This window comes from Ursus maritimus, unplaced genomic scaffold (assembly GCF_017311325.1).
Source record: "Ursus maritimus isolate PB19 unplaced genomic scaffold, ASM1731132v1 scaffold_25, whole genome shotgun sequence".
Classification (NCBI taxonomy): domain Eukaryota; kingdom Metazoa; phylum Chordata; class Mammalia; order Carnivora; family Ursidae; genus Ursus; species Ursus maritimus.
Genome location: NW_024425008.1, coordinates 16,516,618 through 16,539,395, shown reverse-complemented (window position 1 = coordinate 16,539,395; position 22,778 = coordinate 16,516,618). Strand labels below are relative to the sequence as shown.

The 22,778-nt window shown below is 43.6% G+C and overlaps 1 protein-coding gene across 1 annotated transcript in view; it reads left to right on the top strand.

Moving 5' to 3' along the window:
• Positions 1–5,992: 5,992 nt before the first annotated feature.
• FLRT2 (fibronectin leucine rich transmembrane protein 2) overlaps positions 5,993–22,778 on the top strand; it is a 100,532-nt gene continuing 83,746 nt past the window's right edge. Inside the window, exon 1 of the mRNA XM_008699012.2 lies at positions 5,993–6,731. The gene's annotated coding sequence lies outside the window, so the exon portion shown is untranslated. The remainder of the gene's footprint in view (positions 6,732–22,778) is intronic.

Below are 22,778 nucleotides of genomic sequence, written 5' to 3'. Positions count from 1 at the left end.
CCTTTGCCAGCCTATACACCAGATTGTGATCAACAAAGAGCATTTAGTATTTAGGAGGAAGAATTTAATTCGTGCTCTCGTACTATCGATGAAGAGCAGAAATCAAACACAAATAAGCTCACTTCATTCATAGCATATGACTTTCTAGTGTGTCAACAAAATATGGTACTCGTGGGAACTTCCAAAGGTGACACAGAGAGACCGAGGAAGAGACACTATCTGTGAGGAGCTAACTCTCTAAACTTTTTACCAACAAGTGTTAGTGACAATTTAATTTTTCAAAAATGTAAAATGTTTCAAGTGGAGAGAGGAGAAACATGAAATCCAAGTTGTTCCAACTGAATAAGCAAAGGAGATGACTAAATCCAGAAAATTCAAGCATGAAAAAAATCTAACAATAATCAATCAATCAATCAATCACTTGGAAAACTTTAGTTACTTCTATTAGCTAAGTGGAGGAACTGCAAAAGAAAATTAGCCAACAGCAATTTATATGAGTTTTTCAATGATACAGGGAGAAGATAGCTAAGAATTCCTTATGTCGGGCAAGTTTATTATAGTTCAAACCTTAGAAAGTATTGTTTGGAGCAGCACTGCAGGAACTTAGCAACTCTGTATCTTTGAAGCTCTGACACTTTGTGTAAAACAGGTTACCAGAAAGCCAGGAATGGCAACACAAGCAAACCCCACATCTTAACATTATACAGAGTAAAACAGACCTCACATTAAATTATGTTCTGTAAAACACAGTCATTACATAAATAATAATAGTTTGTTCTTAACTTGAGCTTCAAAATAACCCACTTCACTTACTGTTTATGTATTTACCCTGACAGATCATTTTGTTTTTCCTTTTTGGATAAAAGAGAAACTGAGGCCTTGGGCTGTTAAGTGACTTCCCTGATAAAATGGTAGAGACTTGAAGTCCCACCATCCAAGTCCAAGTTCAGGCCTCTTGCAACTACACATAGCTTAACTGATGTAGTATTTGTCCTTATAATAAGAGTCAGGCTTGAAAACTATCTCTGACCTTCTAAAGAATGCCATTTTATTTTTCTAATTATCAATAGATATTGGGAAGTGTATATGTGTCTTTGTTCGTAGATAGATAGATAGATAGATAGATAGATAGATAGATAGATATGTAGTACAGTGGGAAGTAATATATATATATATATACATATATATATATAAAATATGTATTAGATATATATTCTAATTCAGAATCTTTTTTACTCACGCAGTGACGTATGTTTTCTCTGATTAAAATGGCACTTCCCTCTTCATTGGAACTGTAGTCAGATACAGAAGGCTCAGTAACATTTGCTACAATTCAAATCAGTCTCTGGGTAGATCTTCCATCTCTTCTTAAAATGGCTTCCTGCTTTATATCAAACATATACCCTTTTTTAAAGGGGCATTTCCTTCACTTACTCTTCTCCAGTGCTGTTGGAGAATGTTTGCTTCAAGTTTTTGCCAGCTTCCCTTTGGAACAGAGAGCAAGTACTTGACAAATGGCAGGTTTATGTATGAGGAAATCTCCATGGTTTAACGCGCTTTTGTTTCCTGTCAGTGTGGACCTTCTGTTTTTGTTCATGCATAATCGTCTTATAACCTGCATGGAGAAGCAAAGAAACCAAGGCTTAGGGGAAATGGATAGTCAAGCAATTACTTCCACACTGATTTTCCAATTCTTGGCCCAAAGAGATTTCCCGGAGACAGGGGACTACGGTTGGTTCCCGGAGTTGGTGTATGCAGAAGGCTGGAAGTGACGTCACAAGTCCCCTGTAAATCAGCACATACCACTTGGATGAGGCCTTTCCTCATCAGAGAATCTGTTTCAGGGCACTGATATGCTTTGCATGTACCCAAATTGTTTTATTTACCTAATGAGTGTGTAATTATTTAACAGTGTATCTCTACTACACTGAGAGTCCTGATAGAATAGGGACTAAGTCTATTCATCAAAGTTCTGCTACATGCTTTGTGTTTTCTACAAATGTTTGTTGGATAAATGGACGAACCATAAACTGTATCATGGTGTTTCAAAACCAGAAGAGTATGCATTTCAATGTCACAGTTTCACAGGAATAATGCCACACTCGCAAAAAAAAAAAAAATGCATAAAGAGTGTTTTCTACTCATGAGAGAAATGAAAAGCCACCTATCCACCGTGTGTTAACCATGGATTTTCTTACAGTGGCTCTCATCTTAGAAGAAAGGTTGGCCTTCTCTCTACTTGCTACTGAAGCTTATTCATGAAGCCAACAGGCATGTTTCAATATTTACCAGAATAAAAGAAAGCTAAGACCAACTAAATTCTTTGAGACCCTTAGACTATCCAGAGACAAACTAGTAGATTGCTATGGTCCCTTGGAGGGAGAATGAAATGAACACCAAACTGTCAGAAAATCATGAAAGGGAGAAAGGGATAAGAGGTCGTGGATGCCATTGTTTTGTAGGAAAGTTGGAATTCTAAACCAACCAGATGTGACAATGAGAACTAGGACGGTAGGAGACATTTCAGAAAAGAATCAACAGGACTTGGAGACTGGGTTTGGGGATTGTAAAGCATGGAGTAGTGAAGATGGGTTCAAAATACATGGCCAAGAGGAGATAGTTGAACACTTTTCTAAGGATGTAGATTACAGGAAGAATTTCCTGGGAGATTATTCCTAGGTGGATTCAATATTTAGGGTGTTTAAGAGTTGCACTAAATGTTTAGTTTGTGCATTTATAAATTCTAAATCCATGAGGGTCGGCAGGACTTAGTGACTCACTTCCAAAGAACAGAGTATAGAAAAGGACAGATAACTTTATAGTGGAGAAACCTTGCCACAATACCTTAGAGAGTGATGATGTTATCATCAGTGACATCATGCTGATACCATGCACCACCTGCTATGATGAAATGAGAATAGCACTCCACCTCCCTGGTATTTCCCCCCCCAAACCCAGAACTATAATCAAATAAGACAAACTCAAATGGAAAGACAAAATACATGACCACTATTCCTCAAAACTCCCAGGGTCATTAAAAACAAGGAAAGACTGAAGAACTGTCACAGAGCACAGGAGATCTGATGACTAAAAGCAATGTGGTAGCCTAGATGGGATCCTGAAACAGAAAAGGGATATTAGTGGAAAAACTGATGATATACCAATAAAGCCTGGAGTTTAGTTAATAGCAACATAGCAGTGTTGGTTTCTTTGTTTTGATAAATGTTCCAAGGTAATGTAAGATGATAACATTAGGGGAAGCTGTTCAGGTTGATGTAACTTTCCAATGTTTTGAAGGCTGGGAGTGTGATGTAATGATAATATTGTTACCAATAACTGAATAACAACTGAAACTTCTAAAGCACTTTCCCATGCACTGACTCACGATGTGACAATATTGTGAGGCTGGTAGGACAGGTATTTTTATGTCCATTTTATTAATGAGTAAACAGTGGCTCAGAGCCAACCTTATCCAAGATCAGAATTTTCAGAGCCTTGGGCTTAAACCATGATCTTACAAATCCAAATCCTGTGTTATCTTGACTTCTGCAAAGTATTATTATTATTTTTTAAAGATTTTATTTATTTATTCATGAGAGACAGAGGGAGAAGCAGGCTCCCTAAAGAGCAGGGAGCCAAGTCAGATGTGGGGACTTGATCCCAGGACCCTGGGATCACAACCTGAGCCAAAGGTAGACGCTTAACCAACTGAGCCACCCAGGCCCCCTTCCACAAAGTATTAGAAACACAGGCCAATGTACATGTTCATTGTATAGATGGGGGAGTGTACAAAAAAACATGGAAAGGGGCACGGAAAGATTTGGGATGGCAGTCAAGTTTCAGCTGACCTAAAAACTCCATTGAGGAAATGGAAGTCCAAAGAATAACGAATGAGCTAACTTTCCGGGGTTTTTTTTAAAGGATTTATTTATTTATTTATTTATTTATTTATTTATTTATTTGAGAGAGAGAGAGAGAGTGCTTGTGTGCCCCAGAGAGAGTGCACAGGTGGGGGGAGGGTCAGAGGGAGAGGGACAGAGAATCTTCAAGCAGACTCCCCACAGGGGGCTTGATCTCAGGACCCTGAGATCCTGACCAGAGCTGAAATTAAGAGTCAGACACTTAACTGAGTAAACCACCCAGGCACCCCATGACTTTCCATTTTTTGAGGCTCACAGATTTGCTTTTTTTTTTCTCTACTCTTCTACTCTACTGTATTAGCGATGGTTTCTTAATGAAAATAAAGTAACCTAATTATCCCAGTTTTGTGAGTCCGCAAAATTATTACCCTCTGGAGACCCTGAAACACATTTACTACTCTTTCACTTCCTGTGGCTCCACCATCACACATTTCTAAAGCTGACTTATAGGTCATGTGGTTAAGCAATTTGTAACAGTTATTCTGTTCATACATTTGATGTGATGTTTTTCTGTACTTAATTTTCCTTGTCCTGACTACAGTCATCCCGTCGATAGTCTCCAGTAGGGAGCACAGCCAGGTGATAGTGTTCCCTTATAATTTGCAAACAGCAATAATCTAAAATACAAGTTCTGTATATCTGCAGCCACCTCGTCTCATCCTTTCGGTCTTACTCATTTTCTGGCAGCATAAATCAGAAAGTAAAACCTGTATGGAGTTCCATTTTCTTTTAAACAAAAACGTATTCTTGAAGATGAAATCATTGCACTGTTATCTCAGATCAAGGTTTCAAAGCAAGAACCCCATGTGGATAGTTATGTACACTCATACACATGAAGATGAGTGTTTAAAAGCAGGCGGATGAGGATTTGTCCTAAAATGTGGTCTTCCGGGTTGCTTCTGCAGCCTGACAAGCTCTCCCTATGCTTTGCTGCCACCTTGGCAAACTAGAAGGATTTACAACGAAATTCTGCACCAGGCCGGCTGGAAGCTGTTTCCCATTGCCTCCGTGGGCAGGCCCGGCTCCGGAGGCATTTCAAATGGCTATTACAGATTCCCATTGGCTTGGGTATGTTGCAGAGAGGACTTAGAACATCTATCCCATGGAGAAACACATTTTTTTCTTTTAAAAATAACTCAGTTTTCGCAAGATCCACGTGTTACCCTCTAAATGTTTTTTTAAAAACTCAGTCTTTCTGTCTTTCTTTAGTCCAGAATGGAGATGGAGAAAAAGGGAATCTGTTGAAGATTGTCTGGGTTTGCGCTGTGGGCGATGTTCTGGCTCATTTGGGTGTGACGGTGACAGCAGAGGCGTTGAACTGTCAGTTTCTCTTGTCTAAGCTTCCCATTCCATCTCTAGAGGATGACTTGCCTCCAACTGCACTTTACTTTTTGGGAGTCTGGAGCACCTAGACAAAGCTGTTTACAAAAGGAAAAGCATCTGGGCAGCCAAGGCTGAGCCTCACGTACTCACTTTCTCTCTCTCATTAACAAAACAAAACAAAGCAGAACAGAACAAAACAAAAAAACTCCAAATTCATTCATTCATTCATTCATTCACTCATTCATTCATTCATTCATTCATTCATTCAGCTTCCAAAGGAGCTGGAGAAATATTGCCGATCAAAATCTAGGCACTTCAAGCTGATCTGCTGTTTTCAGTGTTGGGACTCAGATACATTTTCTGCATCATCATTCTTGTCTGTGTTTTCCCCATTGATTCCATTCTCAGGCGTGTTCTCTCTCTCTCCCTTCCATCTCCCCATTCTCAGCTTAAACTTCCTCAAACCTGCCCTTTCCCCATCTTCCGGCGGCGTCTTGGTCTTATTTGAATATGTGGTCATTTGCCATTGCCCACGCTGGGTGAGTGGGTGGGAGACAGCTTTCCCTTCGGCTTCATTTAAATTTTGCGTGGGTGGATGGGTACCCTCCACCATTCGTCTCGCACGCGCAAAACAGTTATAAGCTAGAATTAGAATGCGCGGAGAGTTCCACATCTTCGAAGCACCGCTAGGAAAGGAAATAATACTGCGGGCGGGAGAGAGGAAGAAATAAAGGAATAAAACCCAACTTTGCTGGCAACTTCAATAAATCTGGTAACTGAAGGCAAAAAATAGATTCCGAGGGCTGGGTCTGGTCCGGATGAAACGCTAGGGCTCCTTCCCATGCCGGAGTCTGGCGCTGGAAGCCTGCCACTGGCGTCTTGCCACGCGAATGCCCCCAGACAGTAACACACCCACTGAAAACGCACGTGAACAAAGCTCTCGCCCCGGGAGCCGCCGCTTGCGGTTTCCGAGTCCATTCCAGCTTCGCCAGGGAGCGTAGGGCGCACACAGGGTTAAATTAGTTCCCTCCCCAGTAGGAGGGAGAGAAGGGGGAGGGGGAAGCAGCATACCGTCTCAGGCTGGGTACCTTGTAGTTAGTTGTACGTTCGAAACCTGTCGCTGTCACTTGCGAGTTTGGCATCTTCCATTGTCACCGCAGAAGAACTAGCGCTTGGAGATAACATCGGCGGCCACAAGCTCCGCGCCAAGGCGCTGCGCTGCTTCCGCCCGGGGTGCGTCTTTGGTCCTCGGTTCCGGGTGTCTAGCAGCTGCGAGGCGGCAGCACTGCGCCTGCCGCGGTGTCCACGCAGACCCGGGATCAGGTTGACGGTTCTCAACGATGGGCAGGAGGGACCTTTGCGGTGACCCCTAAAACAATACCATGCCCCGGGAGCCCCGCTGCTGCCGCGCCAGCTTCTTCCCTTTCCACCTCCCCGACCCGGTCGGATTCGGATGAGCCCACTGCGAGGAGACACGGTGGCCGCCAGGTAAAGGGACAGAGGTGCCTGGTGGAGTTTCCAGTACCGCCGGCGCTGCTGCTCCGCGGTTGGGGGGAGATACACTTTTTTTTTTTTTTTTTGAACCAGCGTAGGGCGGTCAACGGGATGGGATATTTTTGGCTTTTTCTTTCCTTCAGAGAGAGCACAGGCTGCTTAACTCCCCCCCCCCCCCCACTTTAGGGAGGTCTATTTGCAAGTAGAATTCACCTCCTCGAAAGAGTTTTGTAACTGAGCCATAGGTCAAAACACACATTTGCCAGTCTACAGTCTGGGAGGATAGATCCCAAATTGGGGTTCTAGAGCCATTAAGCTTGCTGTGATCCAGGCTCTCAGTTCCCCAGAATGGTAGGATAACTTCTAGGAGTAACACCCCCTACTCCTCTACCCCCGCGCCCACTCCATCTGCTGATAATGTCACCGATGTTATCAAGCGGTTACATCTAAAGCCACCAGTCCGCCTCCTGCCCGCAATTCGGGATTGATTCGTGGCTAAGAAGATGCGGAGGATGCCAGTGCATTTTCCTTGGAGTTGGAGAGAGGGTTCTCTTTTTCCAAAACCAAATCTTTCTCCAGCTCTGCTGGTATTCAGTGGCCCGGCCCTGAGCTCAGCCGGCGCGCCAGCGGGGGCGATGAAGGCGCAGGCAGCACCCCAGTCTGAACTGGGGTTGCGTTCTCTGAGCCGCGTGCGTGGGACGCGGAGAGGGGGCGGAAAGCGCCGGGCCCCCCACTGGCGCTAAGTGCCAGGGCCAGGCGGCGGCGAGGAGGGAGGGAGCAGAGCCTCGCCAGCTGCCACCGTGTCCCCGCGCGGGCTCGGAGTCGCCTGGAAAGATCCCTCTGCCTCGCTGACCAGTCCGGGGTTCGTCTCTGCGCCTTCAGCGCCGGCGCGGTCACTTCTCATTTCTAATCAAGATTGTCAGTTGAGGTTGGGGCATTAACCAGGGAAATTAAGTATCGGGGAAGAGGGTGACTGGGGCCAACTGGACTCACTGATGCCCGGGATTCTCCTGGATTGCTTGGGGCTCCGGCCAGCGGCAGCTGCTGGTGGAGGTGGAGGCCACCGCGGCTGTCGACACTGGCGCCTTGCTCCGCTCCTGAACCTCCCAGCAAGATGGCACTCACTGTCTGTCCTAGTCCAATTAACTCCCCCCGCCGTGCCCCCTCCTCCTCTGGATATTTGTTAGTCACACACTGAGTTGGGGGAGAAGAGCGGTTATGTAGATGTAAATCAAAGTATTTTCCTGACCACTTTGCATAATGCAACAGGAGCAGCGATCCGCGGGCACAAACCCAGGTCGTGTGTGCGTGTGTGCGCGCGTGTGAGAGCGTGTGCCAGCGTGCGTCTCGGCCGTGCGTCTGGGTGGATCCATGCGTGTCTTGTGCTTGGGAGGCAAATGGGGCGTTTCTCCAAGTCCTCTTAACACGACTGAGGCACTCAAATAAGTGAAGGCGGTAGACACAACAGGGATGCGAAGGAAATAAAAACAATTGGGAAAGTGGTGCCAAGTGACTCAGACTTTGAACTGAGGACGGGGAAATCCTCCTGAGCCAGTCGAGGCCACCGCCCCTGCCCAACCTTTCGTCCGAGACAGCCCCGCGGATCCCTAGGGAGTTGGTTCTGAGCTAGTTTCAAGCTCGCTGTTTGCTTCACGCGTGGCCCCACCGACGGCGCGTCTCGGCGCAGCCTGGAGCTTGGCGCGAGCTCGCTCTCCCTCTTCTGTTCACATTCAGCCTCTCCACAGACTTGTTAAAACATGACAGCAACTTACTGGAGGCAGGAGGAGCGACAGTGAAATGAGAGGAGAAAACCAGAACCTTTTAAAATATGTTTTCCAAGAAAGAGAGGTGCACCTGGTTTTCTTACATTACTCTTTAACCTTTGCAAAGAAATTGCGAAGTGGATACGTTGCCCGTATACAAATCAGGCTCCTTTTGCTGTCAAGTCTGTTTCCTCAATCTTTGAGGCTGAATTTAGTTGTCCGTTGTAATCTATGGGGAAAGTGAACAACCCTTTTTTCCAGCAGCCAGAGTGAAGGCAGAAAATAGGTGTTCAAAATAATCATGTTAAACTTCGGATTATTTTTCCAATTAAAGTTATTTAATAAGATCCGGGATCAGGGAGTTAACTGGTGGTGGGGTGGGGGTGGGGGGCGCAAATCACCAGGGTTGCCTTCATTTGAAATAACGCCATCTTGTTTGAGAGACTTGTTATCTTTTACCCTCTAATCTCACGTTTCGATCATTTCTCAATGTCTAAGGAATAGATCCTCAGGCGGGCAGGGGGGAAATCGACTTTCAGCGCTCAGACGGTGGCATTATCACTAAGAGTTGGGGGGTGGGATGGTGGTGGCTAGAGAGAGGAGAAGGCGTGCTCGGTCAGGGTGGCACCCATGGTGTTGGTCCAGGCGCTCTGCAACTCTGTTCGGGGAGGAGAGGGTTAAACACTGAGTCCGACTTTGCCTCTTGGAAAGCTTAGGGTTGCAGCCGCGCCTCCCAAGCATTCTTTAAACCAGAAATGTGGGAGGGACTCCGAAAGGGAGGGCGTAAAGGAGGGGGGCAGAGAAAGAGGGCTCGAGAAGGGGAGCGCGCCTGAGCGCAAGGGACGGAGGGAGAGGAGGAGCGCGGGAGCGGCGCAGGCGATCCCGCGAATTCATTACTGTAAACATCTCCCGGGGGTGTCAGGAGGGGTGGGGGTGGGGGCCGCGGCGTCTACATTAGCCCCGCCGCATCCGATCGAGGCAGCAGTGAGGTCGGAGCAGCCTCGGGACCCACGCCGGGCCGGCGCAGCACTTGGAGCGAGCCCCGCGCCCGCCCCCGCGCCGCCCCGCGCAGCTCTGTGCTCCGGGCTCTGCGCGGTCGGCTCCCAGGCGCCCCAGGCGCGCCCGCCCGGCTCTCCGGCCGCCCCCCGAGGTCCTCCGCCTCCGAGGAGCCCCGGCGCTGCGGGACCTTTTTCCGCTGCCTTCCCCGCTCGTCCTGCTTCTTTCGGGACTCGCGGCTTGGTGGAGGCGGAGGGGGGAGGCAGAGGTGGAAAGGAGGCGGGGGCCGCGGCGGCCGGCGCCGAGAGAAAGTGGCATGCCCGAGCCTTGGAGGCGGAGGTGGCGGAGGACGGGGGAAGACGATGCCGCGGCTCCGTAGAGGAGAAAGGAGAGAGCGAGCTAGGCGAGCGGGGCGCCCGGGCTCCGGCCGGCTGCGGGGAGGCGCGCGCCGCTCTGAGGCTCCGGCCTCCGCACCCCCGCGCCCCGACGCTGCGGGCGACAGGGCTGGGCTTCGGCAGCCGCCACCGCCGCCGCCGCCGCCGCCCGGAGGACCCAGCAAAAGTTTGGATCTGGGAGAGGAGGCAGCGCTGACCAAGATTACCACCGGGGCTGGAAGGAGACCTCGAGAACCTTCGCAGGTAACGCGCACCCCCAACCCTCTCCTTCCATGCCCCGCCGCTGAGCTCTGCTCCTTCACAGCGCCTTTACTGACGCTCGCCAGATCTGAGTGAAAGTAAGAGGGAGGCGAAGTTCAAGATCCCGGGGATGGGCACCCAGCTCGGGGAGATCTATGGTCAGGTTAGAGGGGCCCGCGGCGCTTCTCTGCCCTCGCTGGGCAGCGGTGCAGGGAGGTGAGGCTCCACTAGGATGGATGAGAACCCTCGGCCCCAGCTGGGGCCTCATCTTGTAGCTGGTTGGAAATTGAGAATGTGAATTCAGGGGCTTCTAGTGTTCTTCAGTCCGGGGAAATGATGCATGGATTTCACTCACTCCCACCCTCACCTCCTCACCTTCACCCTCTCACTCTCAGCCCTATTTAGCATCTTTTAAAAATGATGGGAGCCTACTCCCATTCGCCCACCTCATTTAGCTGGTGCAGAAAAGCAAATCTCTCTCTGTGTGTGTGTGTGTGTGTGTGTGTGAGAGAGAGAGAGAGAGAGAGAGAGAGAGAGACAGAGAGACTGAATATAAAGTAAAGGGAAAAAATTACGTTTTCCCCCTTTGACATCCCCGGAGCCTTCCCTTCCCCCCTCCTTCCATTCACCTTCTGGCGTCATAAAATAAAAACTTTAGAAGTCACATTTTTATTGCAGTATGAGATGGAACGCGTTAGCCATTGGCGACATGAATTTACAGTGATTGTCCTGTGTGTGTGGGGTATGTGTGTGTGTGTGTGTGTGTGTGTGTGTGTATGTATTGGGGGGTGGTTAGTGGTGCTGTGGAGAGGCCGGTAGTTCCTCAGCGGACTGATAGACCGTGGTGTGTGTGCACTTGGGGCCAGGGGCAGTGGAGAGAGAATATGGTCACGTTTCCTAAACAGCAACCTTACTTAGGTTAACTAAGAAAATAGCTCCTGATTGTCCCTCAGAGAGCTACAGAAAGATTCCAGCCCCAACTCTCCACCGTCCCCTTTCCCCCAGCCCAGTTTCAAAGCAGCTCGAGGTTTACTGCTGCTGTCATCATTATTATGATCATTATTTATTCACCTGGAAGCTCATCTTGACTTCTCTTGTAAATGGAAAGCAGTCTCCAAGAGCTTTTGATTAATTGTAGTGGAGGGAATCTCTTGTAAAGCTTGCAGTAAGCTGATCAAGTGCAAGGCACAAATCCGTGTAAATGCTCACGCAGGAGTGCAAGGTGCTGATTAGATTTCTTGACATGCTGCATTTGCTATGCAAAGCCCCATCTAAATGGGAGCTATTGCTTACCACTCAGCTGGGAGGCTCTTAAATCACACAGGGTTTCAGGGAGCTTTGGGGCATATTCCCTAGCTCACAGGCTTATTGCTAAATTTATTATGTCTAACTTCTCCTAGCCAAAAGCTAATATGTAGGCTAGCTTCCATATAGGAGCCCATATTGTCTACGGATTTAAGTGATATGACCTTCCTAAGTCTCCAATGAAAGGATCCCCCAAACATTTTGAGGTAATAGAATGCAGGTTGGCATTCATCCAGGGATGTATTTGGTTGTTGCAGTATGAATGTAAGATTTTAGGTCAGTATCTAAAGTGTTAGAACTGGACTTTTTTTTTTAATTACTAAGCAGTATGCACCAGAATCAAAGGTGGACAGGCCACCATATTGGAAGAGAATAAATCTTTGGCTGATACACATGCCATGAAAAGTTGCTTATTTCCCTATGATGTTATTGCCCCTCCAAATACAACTTTTTCCCCTCCCCTCCTCAAAAGCCCCAAACAGGATAGGGTTAAACCGTTTAAGAATTTTTAATAATCACCTATGGAGGGGCAGCACCATACTGTCCTGTCGAGTTGCAAATATCTGAGTGGAAGAGGTTGGAAGATGAAATTTCAAGCATTATTCCATGTCTCTGCCAGTAGATACAAGACACTGTAAGAAGGGGGCTAGCTGTGTAGCAGGACCTATTAGAAACCGAGCATGGGAAGAATGCTGGTTTAAAAAAATGCCCATGTCTTAACACTTCAGTAGTTTCATTGCAGTTTTAGAAATTCCAGGGGATGCTTTTAACAGAAGAAAGTAGATTCCCAAATGAAACCATGCTGGGCTGCCTTGAGGTCCCCTAGGCAGTCATGGGTTTTCCCTGTATGCCAGGTTTCAGATGATGTGATCTTATCCGAGTTTGACTTTGACCGGCTGGATCTAATTTGAACCTCCTCTGATGCCCGTTACATGTATATTCTGGCCTGCCGGAGAGTTTGATTTAGGATTTAGACATATCTCCCTGAAGCAACCTTATATCTTCCTAGTTTGAAGCTGTGGTTTCAAGAAACGCTCAAGTATGTATGTCCAGGAGCCTTATTCTATAGACACTCAGTGTGAGCATCTGATCTAGTTTGACTCTTCAGTCTTGTACCCTACAAGGAAGAATTACTGCTCCTGTGACTGGCAGTGTCTGAAGTTAAAAAACAGCAAAGGGTAGGGGGGCTCTCGGTTTTGCTCTCTGTTCAGAAGATTCAAAAGGGGCAAGATGATGCAATTTTATTTCTATTCAGGTCAGACCTTTCTGAAGAATCATCTTTTGGTATTTTTACTTTAATTTCGATTCAAGTTCATTTTTCACTAGATTACTTTAATAACTTTGTGGTTTCTGCCACAGTGATTCAAATTCAGTCCATTAGTGACCTCTATCTGTGAGAAGTGGATACTCATTGTTTTTCTTTCTTCTCATCAGTCTGCAGATTATGGGTGTGGGGGGGGTGTTCGAGAACCCAACAGTCTTGTAGTTCTTTCTGAATATTTAGATTTTCTGACCTGATTTTTCTAATATGGAGTTCAGTATGGGTAATGATATTTAACAACAGTAATAAAACGTTACAGGCTAATAGGCTACTAAATGGTTATTCCATATAGCATCGACAATATGATCAATATAAATAAAATACCAGGGCTATCCACCGCCAGTAAAAGGACTGTACAGTTAGGTAGACTAATGTTTTGAGACTCACAATGCTGCTGAATATAAGTGAAATTTTATTGCCCCTAAGTGCTTACATAACAAGGGAAACTTGAGAGACAAGCTCAGGACGTACATGTGATAACTAGACTTCATAGTAGCAGTGTGTATATGGCTTTAAATTCAGCTGTGCTTCTGCTGTGAACTTATGGTACAGATCAAGGACGAGGTGGGATATGAGAAGGGTGTCTATAAACAGATGGTCTTTTAAGGAGACTTTTAAAATCTGATTCCTAATCCCAGCTTTGTCTTCTGAGGGTTTTCAAATCGAAATTTCAATTTGAGTTGATTATTCTAAATGGTAATTGAAGACAAAGTTTACCGAATTTCTTAGGTGGGCGGATACCATTATCTGACATTTTCCAGATGGTTTTTGATGTAGTGGTGTTCAGGGATGTGGAATTTTTAGGAGGTTTTCTTTCTTTTTCCCTTGGGCAGGTTTTATGTAAAAGACGTTTTTAAAGACCAATGATGATGATAATCAAACAACCATTATAATACCCCAGCAAACTTTCTTTCCTTTCCCCACCTTCCAAATTGCTTTGCTTTTTAAAAATTATGTCTTTTTTTTTTAAAGATTTTATTTATTTATTTGACAGAGAGAGAGACAGCCAGCGAGAGAGGGAACACAAGCAGGGGGAGTGGGAGAGGAAGAAGCAGGCTCCCAGCAGAGGAGCCTGATGTGGGGTTGGATCCCATAACGCCGGGATCACGCCCTGAGCCAAGGCAGAGGCTTAACCGCTGTGCCACCCAGGCGCCCTCAAAAATTATGTCTTTTTTTCTAGAACTACATGTTGGGGATAGGACCAAGACCACCAGTATCTTTTTACTCTTTTTAGCAACGTGAACTCCAATTAAGTATCTGTTTATAGTAAAACACATGTACTCACCTACACATCAAGAACCATTTTAAGACAGAGATTCTTTTCAAGGTTTTAAATATGTTTCCTTTCAAAGAGCTATGACACAAATATTGTAATAAAAATATCCTGTGTTCCGATGAATACAGAGACTTATTTCAGCCGCATGGAACAGTAAAACACTGTATTAGCAAAATAATCAGTGGTATTTTCAGTACATGGTCAAAATCTGTTAGAACCTTCATGGCTTTTTTTTTTTCCCTTGGCAAATTTCACATCTACTGGTCTTTTTGGTTTTCTTTGATTCCTTCTACTGAGGCTCTTTGAAGTGATTCAAAATTAAACAGTAGCTACTTTTTTTAGGGAAATTCATCATGTTATATTCAGGATTCCAGAAGAGTTAATGATGCAGAAAAAGTCCTGTAAAACATCTTTCTAAAAGAAGTCCTTTTCTTGTAGGCTTCCCACTTACTGGCCTCCTGTACCATTTGCAGTGAATTGGAACTCCGTTATTTATGTATTTTTCAAATACCACCTCTAACTTAATTTAATGTGGGATGTGTTTCTGCAGAAGCATGCAGCACCATGTGTCCCGAGTCTCCTGAACAAAGCAGCGTCGTTTTTATGGATCTGTAATAAGGGAAAGTCAAATAAAATATCCTTGTATACTTTGGGAAGTCAGAAAGGCCACATTCATGATTCTCAAACACTGGTCAGTTATTCGGCTGATGCTTAATTAAGCCGCACATTTTCTGGCAGTTTAGTGGTTAAAGACCTGAGCCATTTTTTGAAGCATTCACAAAATAAATCTCTGGTGCTCCTACCCATTAGGTACTCATTAGAGCTGAGCAGTTTTTCTCACTTTCTCCCCAGGTTGCTTTTAAGGGAATGTGCAGGAAACTTGGCAAAAGGTCCTCTGTCCCCCTCAGTTCACGGGTCATGTGTTATATTTTAGTTCTTTTTATTAGCGCTTTCAAGACATAGATAAAAGAATCTTCCATCTGAACCTTTTAAGAACCTGAGGGCTTTTGGATTTAAACCCACCAAAAACCATCGTGTCTCAAAGTTCATAGATGGCTATTAGGTCCTTGGATATTGAAACCCGCTTCAACAGGGAGTAAAAGAACAGTGGCTCCCAAAGTCTGTTCACAAATATAGTGTCTCTTGAAGTCAACAGAGGTCATGAGCTGAATGGGAAACATTAGACTCATATCAGTCCCGAAATAGGTCCATGTGCTGGTGTCACTTATCCCCAGCTGCCTATGGGCGTCACTTTTGATGAAATCCAGTGTCAAAATAGCCTCTGCGATAGTTTCATCTCCCACTTTGCTCCAGAACTTGGACTGAAATATTTTTGAAAAAGGAAATAATGCTGGGAATTCTAATATCCCTCATAGATAAAGAGGAGAGGACGGCTATGGGACTAGACTGGATAAGCATTTGCCATAGAGGTGCCAGGAAATTCTGTTTAGGGGCCTTTACCCCCTCCTCTCCTACCTTTCCCAATCATCACATGCGGGATTCTATGGCTCACAACTGTCTCTGTGAGCTGGTCTGAGAAAGCCCTAGTAGCCTGGCCTCTCACTGGGTAACGGGAGCCAAACAAATTGAAGGCTACCCACGGCTGCACAGAGTTCTCCCTGAGACCATTTGCTTTGCACAAAATGATGAATGTTACATTTAATCACATAGATGTTGAATTCTCCAGATACAGTTTATAAGTTTCTTCCTTTACCAACCTATCCAAAATGCTCAGTTGGATTTCTTATTAAAAGAGTAACAATTATTTCAATCACATAAATATGTAGTTGTAAAAAAAAAATAGCATTTCATTGTCTCTCCACCCTTATAGTAGATACAAGTTTTCCTGTTATGGATGAGTATAACTTTATGGTGTAGGCTTTGTGATCTGGGACCTTAACTGTGGTGGGGAGTGAGCAGTAGGGAGGTTGTTTTGGAGGAAAGAAAATATATGTTTATATAAAGAAAACCTGCATTCTCATGTCAGCACACTCCTTTGTACATTTATGACCTTGGACAAATTACTTAATCTCCTGGAGACTTAATTTCCTTTCTGCAGAATTCAATAGGGTTATGGCAGGGTCAGATGAGAGTAATGTGTGGGAAAAATACCTTGATAATCATACAGTGTTATATTCCTATAAAGATGCATTATTCAAATTGATAACATTTATCCCTGCAGGACTGTCATATGCCAGGACTGGGTCTTATACTAAAACAGAGTGACCTGCCCTCCAGGAGCTTTGGCTTTTGTGAATGTAATGGGATATCACCCAAGCAGTCAAGTGTCTGATGGCCCTCTACGTCATTTCTTCATTCATTTAATGGGGCCTTGTCTTCTTTTGTAAGTTTCCTCTGTTTTGATGAAAGTAGTTTTTTCAAGGATCAAAGGTCATTAAGGTGACATCGGTGCAAAGGCCAAACTTTCCATCCTCGACAGGCTGGCTGGATGTTGGAAACTGAATTTATCACAAATGGATTTCACTGGGGCTCTTTTGGGAAGAAACCATCCACATTCCCTGCAGTAAGGTTGTTTCTCTTTTTGGCTGGGTTTATACTTGAGTCATCCAAGTTACCTTTCGCAAAAACGTAAGCCATTAATAGAATATATGATGATGTTTAAAACTTTGGTTTTGCAACATGAGGCAAGCTAGTGCAAAAGATTGCCTTTTTGGTAGGGCATGCCTCCTGAGCTCATTCTCCAGGAATGGAAAGACTTGATTTATTACGATACCAACATGCTCCCCAAAGCTTGGCCTTATTTTGGCATTGTTAGTATCATAAAACCCTTGTGGGACAGTTTTTTACAACTTATTTTTCCATACTTTGTTCAGTTGCATTTTTATAATTGCCCAATCTGAGACAGTTTCAATTTTAAACGTTCCAAGAGTGAGTATGTTTATTTTACTTTCCTGATTTGTATACATGTAGGCCTTTGTAAAGGTTAATTTTTAATCATTTTATGGTTGCTTAAATGAAGCTTGTAGAAAACACATGCATATGTGAAGTATATTTATAAAATGTATGATTAGGTTGTGATTTTTGATCAGAAGGAATGTTTTTATCCGTTATTTGGATGCATGACAGTGTGTATCTAACAATGTTCTTTTCCGTTTCTGACTTACTAGTTGCCAAAGTTCTGACACTTGGCCCCCCTCCCCTTTTATTTAAGTTGATGAGAATTTTAGCAGTACATTGTAAAATACCTGGCCATATAACTCTATTTTTACATGACAAATTGCTTTTGTAGTTTGGCAAAATTAATCTGAGTGCCTTTTGTTCTGGCAGTGCTGAATGATACAATAATAATATTTGAAGAAGAAAAATATTTGCCTCTACTCTGAAGAGCTCTGTTAATAAAACGAGAAGAGTCTGGAGGTATATGTGTGGGGAGTTAGAAAGGCACAAAAAGATCTAAGTCTTAGATACCATGGGGAAGGGGTGCTTATTATATTCTTCAGCTTGGTGGTGCTAATTTAGCCCGTGTGTTCCTAACAGAATAGAAGAATGAGATAGCCCAAGTTATTTTTAATTGGACATTTTCTTTTCCAAATAGGTCCTAAGGAAACTCTAAATAAAGAAAAGCACAACATGCAACGAGGGAATTTATTTTTGTGTGAATGGCTTGGTACTCAAGAAGGAGATATGATTCTTTTAGAGGCAGAGGGTATACGCCAGATGATAAAGAAAGCTCTTCCATTCATCCCAAGGGGTGATTTTTAGCACTTGCTGTATTCCAGGCACAGAGGAAGATCGGAGAGGCAAGTACGTAATGCAGGATCCCTCCACTTGAGGCTGCCTAGGCTGGGGAGGCGAGAGGGAGACACAAAACCTAATTGCATGTGCTTTGTACATGACTAAAGACAGTCAATACTAATAAGTGTGCCAGGAATCCATAATATTAATGAAGAAAGCTTTATGTGTGGAGGTTCTCATGCTGGCTGTGTCACTTGTTAATTTGATAAACTTGGGCAAATTTTTAAATGTCTTTTAATCTCTGTGTCTACTCTAAAATGGGAGAAAACATTCTATACTCATGGAGCTGTTCTTCTGAGGGCTGAGATAATTATGTAAAATGTCTGCCTGTCTGGCACACAGTAGAGGCTTAATAAATGCTGACTGCAGATCCTTCTCTCTCCGAAATGATAATGATTCCATTATGTTACTTTCCCCTTCAACAAATATCTTTGCCGTTTCTCTGGAATCCCCAAAAAGGCTTTGGACCCCTTGAACCTCTTCCCCGACAGGATACAGCCTCTTCTGCAGAATAAAATTTCAACATTTATGCGTGTAACAGAGCGTGGAAAGGACAGCAAGGGAAATAAGCACTTCGTCTGGTGACAGAATGAGCTCAGAGCTAGTGGTATATAGTGCAGCCTGCTGGTGTGTTAGGGGCTGGAGAAGCAGGGGGAGAACAGAAAAGAGGACTCATCTCAGTTTGGGGAATCAGAAAGTGGCGTCTAACTTGGAGTTGTCATCGTTGTTGTTATTGTTGTTCATTGAAAGCATAGGCTTCGACAGTTGAGGAGTGCTTCTCCATGCACCCCCCCAATCTATGCAGCCTTCCATGGGTGACCAATACCTGTAGGTTTGCAACAGGTCCTGTGTCTAGACTATGACACTGGGTGCACTGAACCGTGGTTATTATGTCTTTGCCAATGTGCCGAGATTTTTATCAGAGTGAATTTCAAATACTTGCTTCATGCAGTTCGTCTCACAGATGACTCTTGGCAGAGTCATGCAAGTATTTTATAGTCGAAGATTAACATGTAAATCATGGTTATATTTATATAATGCTTAGTTTGTACTTATAGAATGATTGCACCTTGCTGGTATAATGATAGATGTCCAAATCAGAATGATGCTATTGGATTATCAGTTTAACGTGGAATTATTTCTTTCAGACAGGAATTTTCAGTTAATTTAAGTAAAGGAACTTCTAACGGCTTCTATGGAAGATACTCTGAACAAATACAGAACTCAAAGTCACTGGTCAAAATACACAATGCTGGGGTTATTTTTCATTTGTCTCTGTAATTGGATGAATTCATAGTATAATTTTTTTGCTTTCTACCCAACAATTAAAATGTGGGTTTTTTTTTCCCCACTATGAATCTGTAAATTTATTGCTATAAGAAAGTTATACTTAACAAGACGTTAGGCATGTCCCAGACCTCCAAGTCCAGAAGCACAGAAGCTTTTCCTGGTAAGATCATATAATATATAATGTAATATATACACGTATAATTAATGAAATTGCAGCAGAGAGAAGCAGGCATAGAGTATATTTTTAAGGTGTTAGCATCTTAGTAAGTAGCTTCCGACCCAACATTCCACCCAGCGTAAAACAAAAAGACCTTGTTTTGCTACTTTAGAACATGCAAGAGAGATTAAAATTCTTCGGAAAATGGTTAAAAAAATTTCTTGTACTCAAATAGGTAAGGAACAAGTCCAATAGTGCTGACAGCAGTGGAATTTAAAACTGAAGTCTAATAATCTCTGAGTCCAGAAGGAATGCACGGCACACATCCGTTCTAGTCACGCGCTTGTAACCGGGCATTTGACCAAAGTTGAATCCTTGCCGTGTGCCAAGCACCATGCTGTTTTGGCATTTGAGATATTCTTTCAAAGAAGACCTCATCCTGCTCATCAAGAAATCTGATGAGTCGACCTGGAGATGCCCTCTTCCAAACCTGACTCATCCGTCTGAACTAACTGGAGAAGTTGGTTCAAAACCCAGGTTCCTGGGCCCTAGGCCTGGAGGTTCTGGTTTGTTAAGCCCATGATGAAGCCTGGAATGTGGATGCACAAAACCCTCCAGGTTTGGAGTTTACTGACCTCCATAGTATTTAGAATTTTTTCTCACCCAGAGACTCAGAAGTCTTATAATCATCTGGTTTATAGTCATTTGTGAATTTCTGACAGTATTTTTTTTTTCTGTGTTTTATCACATAGTAAATATTGCTTGATTTAACCCAACTGTTCTCACAAAGAACCATCTGAGGGGCCAGACATCAGGGCTGGCTTCTCTCTCGGTAGCCACAGTCTCCTGTGTAATGGCACCACCAGGCATCTGTGTCCCTTGTACTTGTCACTGTACTGGTTTGGTATCTCCACTGTTACTCTCCTAAAAACCAAAATATATTACTTTAGTCATCTATCACGCAGATTCCATGTCCCTCTGGATAAAGCCCATCCAAACTTGTTATCAGGACATGTGAGATCCATGACCATGTGGATCTCAAACCGTCACACAAGCCCCCCAAGCACCCATCTCCTGCACCCACGTTCATGATATGGCATGCTTTTTTAGTGCTTAGCCTCTCCCACACTCCTTTCCTTCATGTAAAATATGACCTCTCACTCTCCATTTGGCAAATTATTTTCCTTTAAGACCCACATGAATGTCACCTTCCCTCCTAGTCAAAATTACTCATTCCTCTCTGGGCTTCTACAGAATTTTGTTTGTACCTTTATTATTTCCCTGCTTGTGTTGTATAGTAATGTGTCTGTTCTAATATCTGTCTTTTCCATTGGACCCCAAGAACCTTGGCCCATTCATTGACAATAATGCCCAGTGCACCAGGTTCTGCATAAATACAATTGAATGAATAAGTGCACAATTGGGCTGGCCAATCCTGGAAGACAGAAGATTCATAATCTAGTGATAGGGACTCCTTCCTCCAATCCCATAGATCGGTTGCCCAATGGGGAAAAAATACGACCTCCCCTTTCTGCCTCCCTCTAAACAGGTTTGTCAGGTAAATGTCTAGCTGGTTAACCCAACCCTGACCAGCAGCAAGCACTCCAAACCACACATGAGGCAATTCAGATGCCACACTGGAAGATCTGTTTAAAGAAGAAATAATTCCACTTGATGATGTATCTTTCTTGGCACCTAGTGAAACCATCGGTTAAGTAGTTGTGTACGCAGATGTGGTTAACCATAGGATGAGAAGTTTAACTCATAGTATCAACTCTGTGTATCCTTCTTGGCATAATTGAAGAGAGCAAAGCAAAGAGCTTATGAAAAGTTTTGTGCATTTGCACTCTTTTCATTTTTTTACCCTTTGCTTTTATGTTGTTGATTTTATCGTAGGCACATTATTTCCTGATGGAGATATCTGAGGAGCCAGAGCTCTTCTGAGAGAACAGAAGACTAGAAATCGTAACTTGCTAATCACTCTGTCTCGGCAAGGCAGGATCCGCCTTAGTCTTCATGGTGTGCACTTTGAAGACTATTTGGAGGGTACAATACATTCTAAACTTACATTGTTTCGTAATGGTGACAAAAGTTGGACCTTTCAGTCCTCTAATCCTAATTCTAACAATACTGTGCTACTTTCACGGTGAATTGTCAATTGATGAACACAGATGACTTGTATGCATGTGGGCGGGTGTATGCAAAATTTCAGCAAAATTTCCAGGGGCTAAATAGGTAGAAGATAGTGGAGCATATTTTGATATGCTCCTGCCTTTACCCTTGGTTCCCTCTGGGCTGTCTGTATGTTGGCAACACATTCTATGCCAATAGGAAATACATGGAATGACACCTGAGATGATACATGGAGTGACAAGCCACTGTGCTTTCATATAAGAGGCTTAGAACACCACCCAGAAGATCTTATAATGTTAATTTATGGGACTGTTTAGAAACAGTTTGCTCTCCTTATTCCTGGAATCACACTGAGTATCAGGAAGGCCATATTCTCATCTAGGGGATTAATAGTAATAATAATAATAATAATAATAATAATAATAATAATAATAAACAACACTACATAAAACATCCATAAAGGTATGGATCATAGGTAAGGTTTATTTAGAGTGCTGCTTAAACAGTTCATGTATATTATCACATTTAAATTTTCATGAAACCCTATAAAGTGGTTCTGTTTAACAATACTGCTCATAACCCAACTTTACACACAGAGAAACTGAAGTAGAGAGAATTGCCTCGGGTTGCTTACCTCATTTTGTAGCTACCAATTATTGTTATAAGATAGGTGAGCCCTGAGTAGTTCCCAGAATTAACTCTGCATTTATTTTTCCATACCTTGAAAATTGAATTCAGAGGTGATTGTTCATGGTTCAGTAGGTAATCTGTGACACAGTCTTTCGTATTTGATTTTTTTTAGTAAATAACTATGTAAGAAGTTATTATTTGCTCTTTGCCATTTTTGAGTGAAAAAGGTTCTTGAGTCTCTCAAGGTGTTTCTGTAAAATGGGAAGAGAGAAGAATCACTAGTTTGAAAATAAAGTATGACACTTGTGATCCTATTTTCTGTGCTAATGAAAGTCTATACAGGAGTGTCAGATTGTGGGGGGTGTGTATTAACAGAGGACACTCTCCACTCTTTCCTTTACCAGCACTACTAATAAATAGTTAAATGAATTGATTTTCACCTCTTTCTCCCTGTGGAGGTGATAATGGATGATGGGATGACCAAAGGGCAGAAAATAGCATAAAGGTAGTGACCTCTGAGAGAGCCTGGAAATAATGGAGAATTGACTGTGTTATAAATAGGTCATATTCTCTCCTTTTCTAGATCTGTGTAATTGCTCAGGCTGTAGACTTTATTGGGGAAAAAGAATGACCCTGAGATGGGCTGGAAAAGGCTGTTCTCCATTGGTGGTTTGAAAAGAAGCACACATGTGTTTGAAAGTCTTCACCCTGTTGAATGTGATGTTTGGCCTTTCTTTCTTTCTTTCTTTCTTTCTTTCTTTCTTTCTTTCTTTCTTTCT